At 41.8% G+C, this 11,422-nt stretch overlaps 1 pseudogene; it reads right to left on the reverse strand.

The window, feature by feature from the left end:
- Positions 1–10,556: 10,556 nt before the first annotated feature.
- Positions 10,557–10,656, reverse strand: LOC117046156 (annotated as a pseudogene).
- Positions 10,657–11,422: the final 766 nt, after the last annotated feature.

Genomic DNA, 11,422 nt, shown 5'->3' on the forward strand with positions numbered 1-11,422 from the left:
ACCCCCTCCCCTTGCCAGTCACATTGGACTCCCACATTGGAGCTCTATATTTATCCTGTACTTTTTTGTCCTTGAATTGTGCCTACTTAGGAAAAGTATATCAGTATTAAGGTTGTCAGACTCAGGCAATTGCGCAAATGCAAGAGATTTATTTAAATTTAAAGACAAGTGGATGTTATCCTCATTGACATTAATGGCCTGGCCTCATAAATCAAGAAAGAACAAAATGGTGTAATCTGTGTGGAGTGTTTTCGGCTATGGTGGTCCACAGATGATAGATAGATGATAGATAGATAGATAGATAGATAGATAGATAGATAGATAGATAGATGAAATACAGAGTGAAAGAGAGTAGGTGAAAGGGGGAGCCATTACTGGAGCTGCTGCTCTCACAGCTGTTTCAAGAGCAAGGACAGAGAAGGGGGTAGGTGGGGTGTTAATAGGAGATTAAATGTGGCTGGGAGGGTACTGTAGAGTATGGCTGTTATATAGTGATGTGAAGCATGTTTTGGGCCAATCACCACCAGTAACATCACCAGTAGCAGTTCTGTGCCCATGAATCTTTTCATAGGTGCAACTATGGTCTCTGGGGTGGGCATGGCAACCCACACCAGTGGAGATTGCTCTAAACTAACACCAACCAACCAGCAGATCTGGTTAGAATTGCTTTCTAAGACTCCAGTGCACCAATTGTCTTTCTCTGCTCTGGGGCTAAGCAAGATTTTTCCAGGAGATAAATTGTTGTTTAGTCGTTTAGTCATGTCCGACTCTTCGTGACCCCATGGACAAGAGCACACCAGGCACTCCTGTCTTCCACTGCCTCCCGCAGTTTGGTCAGACTTATGTTGGTAGCTTCAAGAACAGTGTCCAACCATCTCGTACTCTGTTGCCCCCTTCTCCTTGTGCCCTCAGTCTTTCCCAACATCAGGGTCTTTTCCAGGGAGTCTTCTCTTCTCATGAGGTGGCCAAAGTATTGGAGCCTCAGCTTCAGGATCTGTCCTTCCAGTGAGCACTCATGGCTGATTTCCTTCAGAATGGATAGGTTTGATCTTCTTGCAGTCCATGGGACTATCAAGTGTCTCTTCCAGCACCATAATTCAAAAGCATCAATTCTTTGGCGATCAGTCTTCTTTATGGTCCAGCTCTCACTTCCACACATCACTACTGGGAAAACCATAGCTTTAACTATACGGACCTTTGTTGGCAAGGTGATGTCTCTGCTTTTTAAGATGCTGTCTAGGTTTGTCATTGCTTTCATCCCAGGAAGCAGGCGTCTTTTAATTTTGTGACTGCTGTCACCATCTGAAGTGTTCATGGAACCCAAGAAAGTAAAATCACTCACTGCCTCCATTTCTTCCCCTTCTATTTGCCAGGAGGTGATGGGACCAGTGGCCATGATCTTAGTTTTTTTTTTATGTTGAGCTTCAGACCATATTTTGTGCTCTCCTCTTTCACCCTCATTAAAAGGTTCTTTAATTCCTCCTCACTTTCTGCCATCAAGGTTGTGTCATCAGCATATCTGAGGTTGTTGATATTTCTTCCAGCAATCTTAATTCCGGTTTGGGATTCATCCAGTCCAGCCTTTCGCATAAATAGGCAAGAGATAAATATTTCTAGGTTAAATATATAAATATATTTATATATTTAAATATAAATATAAATGCAAGAGATAAATATCTCTAGGTTAATGCAGAGAAAACATTGATTATAACAATGCAGGAATATAATTGAACCACCATGAGATAAATGCCACACAGGTTATGTCTGCAAAGAAAATCTGTTTTGTTTGTTAGTAGTTACATTTGAGAGAAGCCTGGATGATATATTTTCATATTATCTAATCTTTCATTTTAGAGAGAAATGGTGAATAGCATTGAATCACATGTGGCGAATTTTTGTAGATCCTGTTCTGAAGTAGGAATCAGGCATGCTCTTATAGACCTCCCTATATTGTCCATTGTGGCTAATGCCTACAACAGCACGCACATCGATGCAAATAGAGCATGTCTACATTTCTGACTGAATACTAGCCCTGAGGGAGTTTAATCCCAGGGTTTAGTAGCCTTTCAAAGATTAAGTCAGAGACTACCCACATGTCTACTGCACAGAAATTTCATTTAGCATAAAGGAGTACAGTTTTTGGTGAGGTCTCCATTTCCATCACACTGCTGGAGGAACACTTCCAAAACTGCTCCAGGGTTGTAGGGGGTATTTTTCAAAGTGCCATGAAAAATGTTGTAAAATAAATCTTGAAATGATTTGCAGTACTGCCTCCAGCAGGCAGGAAAAAGACGACAATGACCACTCCCCTAAAGTTACATTATTTTGATCCCTGGAAGAAGTTTGCAATTTTTTTTATTTTATCATACCCAATTTTTAACATCTTCAGAAACAATGTGCAGCAGGAATGATTCAGTGCTGCTCCAGGCATCCTTTTGCTTATGCAAACTCCAGCTGAAAGGATGATGAAGCTACTCTATAATAAAATACAGCATGAGCAATTGAAATGGAGGGTCTTCTTCATTGCCCTTTTATTTATTCATTTTGTCCTCTAAGATGTATTAATCACTCCACTGCATAATCTTAAACTTGTCTAAGCAGAAGTAAGTCCCCTGAGGTCAAGAAGATATGCTCCCAGGTAAGTGTGCATAGGATAGGAGCCTCAGCCTGGATATTATACTGGCACAACAGACCATAGCTGTCAACTTTTCCCTTTTCTTGCGAGGAATCCTATTCGGAATTAGGGAATTTCCCTTTAAAAAAGGGAAAAGTTGACAGCTATGCAACAGACACAGAAGTGCATTGCCACTTTCATACCATTTCCCAATAGAAAGGGCATTTTGGGGAGGAGGGGCGCCAGTGGAAATTATGAGTGGTATTAAACTTAATTTGATTCAGAGTAGACTCATTGAAATGACTAAACATGTAATTTGCGTCATTAACTGCAAGTCAGAGTAAAACCAAATTGGCTATCGCCCATTATGTCCTGAAGCGTTGAAGTTATTGAACGTGTAAATGTTTCATATGGTGATCAGTCACATTTGCTGCTGTGATTCTCATTTAATAGAAGTTTCTTTAAAATGACCTGAAAGAACTTAGAATTGCATTATGAGATAAGGACAGGGTTGGCCCCCATGCTCAAAAAATGCTCACAAACGGGGCATGGACATTGCAGCCATCTCTTCTTGCCTGCTACCAGCATTAAATAATTGAAAATGCTACCTCTGAGTGACCTTTTCTCTTCTTTTTTTAAATAACTACTAGCTGTGGCTAGACCCCTCTTCCTAAGGCACATGTAAGTGTCTACACATCAAGGATAGCAAATGCAGTGCCCTCCACTTGTTAGTGGACTCCACAGGATAACTCCCATGGCACTGAACAGTAGCCTCTCATGGCTGCTTTCTGGAAATGGCCCTGGAGGTAGGAGAGGAATCATTGAAGCACAGTTATCCCGACCCCCGCCTCCCTGAGATGCTCCTGAAAGGTACCATGGCCAACAATGTCAAAAGCCACTGAGAGATCAAGGAGAAGAAGCGGTGCCACACTCCCCCTAGTCTCTCTCCCAGTGAATGTCATCAATGGGGGTGACCAAGGCAGTTTCAATGAAGACAGAATCCTGAAGCCAGACTAGCATGGATCCAAGTAATGTTGGACTGCATTACTGGTATAGGTAAAACTATTGAATTATCATCATGGGAAAAATTGTTGAAAGAGAGTTGGGAATTTACGGCTTCTGGAGCGATAAGGGAAAATTTAATAAAGATGTTTTACAGATGGTATTTAACACCAACCAAAATATGTAAAATGTACAGTGGTATCTCGGGTTGCAGACACGATCCGTTCTGGGGTGCCGTTCACACCCTGAAAAGTCCGCAACCCAAGCAGCGATATCACGCATGTGCGGAAGCGCGATATCGTGCTGCGCAACCTGCGCAGAATGCTTCTGCACATGTGCGCGCGGCGAAACCCGGAAGTAAACACTTCCAGGTTTGCTGCGTTTGTAACTCGCGCCATTCGCAACCCGCAGCGAATGCAACACGAGGTACGACTTTCTAAAACAAAATCAAATCTGTGTTGGAGGTGTAACAAAGCAGAGGGGACACTCATACACATGTGGTGGACATGTGATAAAACCAAAGACTTCTGGGAAATAGTGTACAAAGAGTTAAAGAAAATGTTTAAACAAAACTTTGTTAAGAAAACAGAAGCATTTTTTATTGGGGATACTAGACACAGATATCGCCAGAGAAAATAAGAAAATATTCCTTTCTGCCACAGGAGCAATGAGAACACTAATTGCCAAAAACTGGAAAAAAGAAATAACCCAGCCAAAAAAGGAATGGCAAGACAAATTATTTGATTATATTGAACTGGTCAGATTGACAGAGGCAATTAGGGGTCAAACCAAGCAAAAATTCCAAAAAGAATGGGTAAAATACAGAGGATATCTTAAAAATATCTTAAAAAGCAGTCCCCTCAAATTAATACTTGGACTTGTTTAGATTAACTTCTGCAAAATAATTTATGGTACTTAAGTTAAAAACAGAAAGAAAAGGGGGTAATAATGAATTAAAAAGGAGACAGTTTACCAAAAACGATAAAAGAACCGTGTTGAGGATGAAGGAAGTCAATTGGAAGAAAAGAAGAACAGAAATATGGTGTGTGTGTGTGTGTGTGTGTAATTTACTGTTTTGTATACATTTTTGTACATCATCATGTTTTATTTGTACTTTTTGTTTTGTTTTATGTCTTGCTGTTGTTCGTTTCTCTTCTGATTCTGTATTATTATTTTCATGTTCAGTTTGACAAGTGTGTGTGTATGTGTTGTAAATAAACTCAATAAAAATAAAAAAACAAGTAATGTTGGACTGCAACTCCAATCATCTCTGACTATTTGCTGTTCTTGCTGGGGATGATGGGAGTTGCAGTCCAACAACATCAGGTGGGGGGGGGGCAGGCTGGAGAAGCTTGCTTTAAAGAGTTCACATTCAATGACTGTTCATTTGTTGCCTCCTTGTATGTGTGCCGGTCCTTTCTAAAACCCATTATTTCCAGCTCCTGGTGTTTGAATGAATGCTAAACACGTCTTTCCTTTTCTAGCGCATAAAGAATCAACTAGCATTTGCTAGCATCTGTAGGCCTTAATTTTTAAAAGGAGACTTTAAAAAATGACTACAAAAGAGCATTCTCTCAAGAACAAGAGGTTGGACCACAAGCAAATGTTTCTCCATCTATCACAATGGTTTAATGTTCTTTGGGGCTAATAAAGCAAAGGGCTGAAGGAAATGTGTGAGCTGACATGTGAGGAGGAATTGGTTTTTGAGGAGCAAGAAACATCAGGTTAAGTGGCCCTGCAGATTATTGTACAGGTAATTAATATGTTTTGCAGGTGCAAGGGAGAAAGAGGGGCCAAAACCACATCTGTTTTAATTATCACTGCCAGAACATTAAGCTGTTAATGCAGTTAGGAAGAGAGCGTCTCAGTAAAGACAACAGAAAGAAAAACCTTTCTCTTTCAAGAACATGTGCAAACTTACATATATTGTTACACACCACCTCAATCTCTGAGAGGGGCGAGATTCCAGGGTCCAGGAACTTACCCATGTATCCTTTGGAAATGAGGCACATTGGAGACTGTGGAGTCTTTATGATATATGGTTTATTTATATACAACCTGAGCCTATGATGGAGGGGCTCACAACATTGCATTCCAAGAGGTTCTTGCTTCTCCCATGGCCACAGTTTTGAGGCGAGCAGAAATCAGCCGTGGCCCCCTGTTTCTCTGCTCAGCTTGCTGTGTTTAAATGACTGCCACTATTTTCCTCCAGCTAGCTGAGACTTACAGCCTGCAATCACTTCTCCTCCAGCCCACATCACCCCAACTTCAATCCTAAGACTCAACTCTGCTTTGTCTCTGCTATCTCTCACCCACCTGGCATTAGCCACGGAGTACAGTGGTACCTCAGTTTTCGAACAGCTTAGTTCACAAACAACTCGGAACCTCAACACTGCAAACCCAGAAGTAGGTGTTGCATTTTTTTGAACTTTGCCCCGGAAGCCAAATGTTCTCCTGAGCTTCCGTTTGTACTGTTGCACAGCTAATTTGAGCCCCCCCCCATAGTAATTAAGCATTTTGTTCTCCCGCCTCTGCCCTTGTGCCGCTCATTTGAGCCCCCTCCCATTGTAATTAAAGCCTTCCGTTTCAGATTGCAGTATTCTGAGATGATATTTGGTGCTTTTGTTTTTGCTATTTTTCGTGTTTTTGTTTGTGTGGCTTCTTCATTTTTGTGACTGTGGCTTGTTTTTCATTTTATGATTGATTGATTGTGTGACTGCGGAAATGGATAAAAGCCCCCCATCCAAACAATGACAATCATCAGTGCAGGTAAGATTTTTTTTTTATCATCTACAATACTGTCTTATTTATTTTATAGTACAGAACATTGATTATTGCTTTCATTTTATGGATCAATGGTCTTGTTAGATAGTAAAATTCATGTTAAATTGGTGTTTTAGTGGTTGTTTTTAAAAGTCTGGAATGGATTAATCCGTTTTGCATTACTTTCTATTGGAAAGTGAGCCTTGGTTTTTGGAACGCTTTGGTTTTGGAACGGACTTGTGGAACGGATTAAGTTTGAGAACCAGGGTACCACTGTATATGCTTTGTTAATCACCCATTATCTCCCTTTTGTTCTCCATAATGGCTCTTCTCCCAGGTGATTTCCTGAACAGGAAAGTGGTTTAGCCTGTATTTCAGCACTTTGCTAAATTCAGCATCTCACAACCCATTTCAAAACTCCAAACCATGCTTAAACTCCAACACCTGCTAGAGTCAGGAATTTAGGGGAGTTTCTGGCAGCCAGGAGGTTAGAGGAGTTAAGGTACCCACAAACTCATAACAATGTGTTTTTCCAATGTAAATATGTATGTCATAGTTAAAGCGCTCATTTGTTTAATAGAAAAATGAAATATAACGTGAGAAACGTCATTTTATATTATATCTTATTAGACATTTAGAAGATATCCACCCAAACAGAGTATTTTGCCTTTGTACAGATTCCTGTGTTCTGGGTAGTTTACAGTCCACTGCTCATTCTAAAGTCAGGTTCAGATGCAATGAGAAACCATATCTTCCTGCTATGAGAATGAGCTGCTGTGAACCTCAGGCTCCTACCCCTCCCTTCTCTCATCCCTGAGAGGAGATTGAAAGCTTCTGCTTCCCATTTTTAATTAATCATATTTCTTCAAGATGTCACAACTACGTTTTGTTTAATGGACGGTGAGAAACCAGGATCTGAAACCATGCAATCCCCCAAACCATGGTGATTTTTCCAATCCTTCCAAACCATGGTGAAGGATTAGGTTGCACACAGATGTCATCTTTAGTGGCCATCCTATTCATATAAATGCACTCTTTGAAATGGGTAATGTTCCCGTTCTGCCTGACAGAATGTCCTCAAGAATCATTCTGTGTGGGCACTGATTTTTATCAAAGAGCCTAACCATTTCCAAGGATGTCAAAGTAAATATTCAGCACCTAAACTGTGTCTGAGGAATGGAAGGAGAATAGAAAAGTTGGCAATGCGTCCTTATAGAATACAGCTCAACAGAAGAAGGGAAGCAACACCTTCTGCTGTGATCATACAGAAGAGTCAACAAAATAATGGAGTGTTTCACCTAAAATGTGAGAGGTTTGATAATTGCTTAAAAAATAACGCTGTGATATTCTGATACAGATGTTTTCTGGGTCCTCTAATGCAGGCGTTGTCAACATGGTGTCCATGGGCCCGTATATGCTTGTAGTGGCCACCCCTGTCATGTATAGAGTCCCTCCCCTGCCCCTCCTCCAGCTGAAATTCGGTTGGAAAGAAGCATTCTATTCTCAATAAAATAAGATGTGGCGTGTGCTTCATTGTGGCGTGTGTGTGGTGCCCACAATAATTAGTCTGATTTGCAAATGGACCCCAAAGGGTCAGTGATCCCTTCTAGAATGCAAACATCTCCCATTCCTTTTATTTTTCTGAAGCCTTAATGTGTAATATAAAGCATGAGTCAAAAATGTTATAGCATCTTTTTTTTCCCCCCCCATGTGTGTTTTTAAATAGGGCATTGTTGGGTGCAGCATGAAGTCTGATTCTGGAGTGAAGGATAGGAGATGAACATCAGGAAGTATTATTTTTATTCGGTCGACAGGAACAAGTTGTTCAAATGACAACTACAAAAGATTAACATTAGGGGGGGAGAACCCTTTGTGATTGTGGCTCAGTAGGAATTTAAATGAGAACAAAAGCAGAGGGTCAGATAGAAGTCACGCAATATTTCGTGCAAGCACGAAACACAGAACTGGCTTGCCTTATACACACTATAGATGCCATCTACAGGTGGCCATAGGCTAGAATGTCAGGGTGGCAAAGTTTGGTAACCAAGGCTTAAAACCTTAAACAAATATGGTTATCCATGGTTGGTGATAATAGGAGGCAGCCTTATAACATACCCCCTTTCCCAACTATTCTGTTTTAAGCAGGACATCCCGGACTCACAGAAGCAAATCCCAGCTTCTGTATGCATCCTGGAATGTCCCATTTTTTGGTCAGGCACTCTGGCATGAGTCTTTGCACCAGGCACCTGACCAAAAGATGTTCGTTCTGGATTCCAGCACTCTGGTGCTTGTCAGCAGGATTGCGCCAAAGATCCAGCACTCTGGCACTGGACCAAAAAGTGCGCCTCTCCTGACGTTCTGATTTGGGACTGAAAATATTGGAGGTTATGTTATAATGAGTCAGGTATTTGGTGCACCTAGTTCAGCATTGTCTACATTGACCGGCAGTCAGTGTAGGGTTTCAGACAAGTGTCTCTGTACCCTTCTGTCAGGCTTCGGAGAATCTGCTTCCTCCCCCCCATGGCAGTAGATAAGAAGATCAAAGAAAGGAGCATCTTACTGGTTATAAACTTTAATAAATCACAGCAGGAGAACAAAGAACACACCTCCTAGAAATGGTGGTGCTCCCAATTAAGGATCACACCCCCTTCCGTCTGTATTAATCTACTTCACTCCTACATCTTGTAATCTGAGCTTGTACTCTCTGTGCTTTCTGTTCTGACACTTTCTGAGCTCTTCTTGACCTTGGGCTGAGTGGAGGAATGCTGTCCAGAGACTGTGAATCTGTTAACCCTCTCTCTTCCAGTGTTTCTTCAGCTAGCTGTTCCCCATCCATTATTTCCCAGCTTCTGCCTTCTGAACTATGTCCCTCTGCAAACCACTGTTCCAAATCTATACTGTCCTCCTGCTCCTGGGAAGATTCAGGATACGGATACAGAGCAGGGGGAAGGGGAGGCTCCCACCATTCCTCCTCAGTACAGCCCTTCTCAGCACAGTCCCTGTCATCTGCCTGGGGATGCCAAGGGCTGAACCAGAGATCTTCTGCATGCAAGGCAAATGCTCTGCCACAGAGCTATGGCTGTCACTACAATGGCCATGAAATACCAACTGCCCTATGTGAGGGAGCCAAGAATGGGAGGGTAACAAGCAAAGACCCTACCTGTTGCATGTGTGCCTTCTGAATTAGCTTATTATTGATCCTTTTTACCCCCTTATTCCATGTTCTGAGTAACGTTTTTTCCCGCAGACAACAGAAGGATGGAATTGCAGGGGGAGAGAGTGTATGGATTTTTCCTGTTCAGGATTTTAAATTTTTGTTGTCTGACCTTTTCTCATCTTCTATCTCCCCTTTCCTATCCCCCAGTCTTCACAAGTACCTTTTCTTTTATGAATTTAATTTTTAATGAAATTGTTGTATTTTATAAATGTGCTGAGCCATGTGTGGACCCTGATCAAACAGCACAATGTGAATCTGATAAATAAATAAAAATCTCTCCAAGCTCCTGCTGGCAAAGAGGAAAATAACCTGTCGATATGCTTTTCTTGGTGAACTATATCAGCAACATTCCTCACAGTCTGTGAGTTTGCATTTGCAAGGTAAAAGAAGCAGAGGATTTTTGGTGCAAGGAAAGATACAATAGGTATAAAAGGAAAATTCATTGAGGCCAAGATCCAAGCTTGGGGCAAGTACTCTTCAGTGAGAGAACCCCAGCAGAGATTTAAAACAGGCATAGGCAACCTTGGCCCTCCAAATGTTTTGGGACTACAACTCCCATGATCCCTAGCTAACAGGACCAGTTATCAGGGATGATAGGAATTGTAGTCTCAAAACATCTGGAGGGCCGAGGTTGCCTATGCCTGAATTAAAATCACAAAATATGCTGCAAAATAAACCATGGAAGTATAGGCTGTTGGACCTTTAAATTATGACATTCTGAAGTTTCCCAATTCCCCTAGCATAGTGAAAGACCACACTTTTGGTAAGTTAAAAATGCTTTACTTACAAACTCTACAAAGGTCTGATTCACATGCTTTTCCATACAGCATTGAGAAAAAGTTGCATAGGCAGTAAAACATGGCTTGGCTACAGTGGTTAAAGTTCCTAAATTATTAGAATAAGAACTCATCGGCTTAATACCTTCCTCCCAAAGTGAGGGGGAGTGACCTAGCTATGCCTAACAGGACGCTTCACGAATTTGCGTGTCATCCTTGGGCAGGGGCCATGCTAATCTTCTCTGTATTATTCCAATTTTAGTATATGTGCTGCCTAACAGGACAGCATACTATGGTCTTAACCCCTTCATGCGTTAATGAGACTTAAGCATGTTGGTTATATGAGGCTGGTTATCCCACAAGGATTTCATACTTCTCTTCATTGGGATGTGAACCCTATATTCAAGTCAAGCAAAATATATTTTATCATTATAGTAAAAGAAAAAAAGGGAGGAAATCAACTCATGTGAATTTAATGTATCAGCTATCTGATCTGAGTAGATACAATTAGCGCAGCAAAACTATTGAACCTGAGACCTGCCTGCATTCAAAATATGTATTCTGTAATTTGGCTACCACTCGCTGTGGGTTAAACCACAAAGCCCAGGGCTTGCTGATCAAAAGGTCAGCAGTTCAAATCCCCACAACAGGGTGAGCTCCCATTGCTCGGTCCCAGCTCCTGCCAACCTAGCCGTTCGAAAGCACGTCAAAGTGCAAGTAGATAAACAGGTACCACTCTGGTGGGAAGGTAAACGGTGTTTCCGTGCGCTGCTCTGGTTCGCCAGAAGCAGCTTAGTCATGCTGGCCACATGACCCAGAAGCTGTACGCCAGCTCCCTCGGCCAATAAAGTGAGGTGAGTGCCGCAACCCCAGAACCATCCCCAACTGGACCTAATGGTCAGGGGTCCCTTTACCTTTTTACCTGTCCCAAATAGTCTAGCAGGTGGTAGTGATTATGCCCCAAGATTTGGTGTCTAGTTCCATGGTGGGAAAGTCAGTTCCCCCCTTCTAATACTGTAGAAGGCTACCCTCTTGGTGTACAGGGGGTGG

This window comes from Lacerta agilis, chromosome 4 (genome assembly GCF_009819535.1).
Source record: "Lacerta agilis isolate rLacAgi1 chromosome 4, rLacAgi1.pri, whole genome shotgun sequence".
Taxonomy (NCBI): Eukaryota; Metazoa; Chordata; class Lepidosauria; order Squamata; family Lacertidae; genus Lacerta; species Lacerta agilis.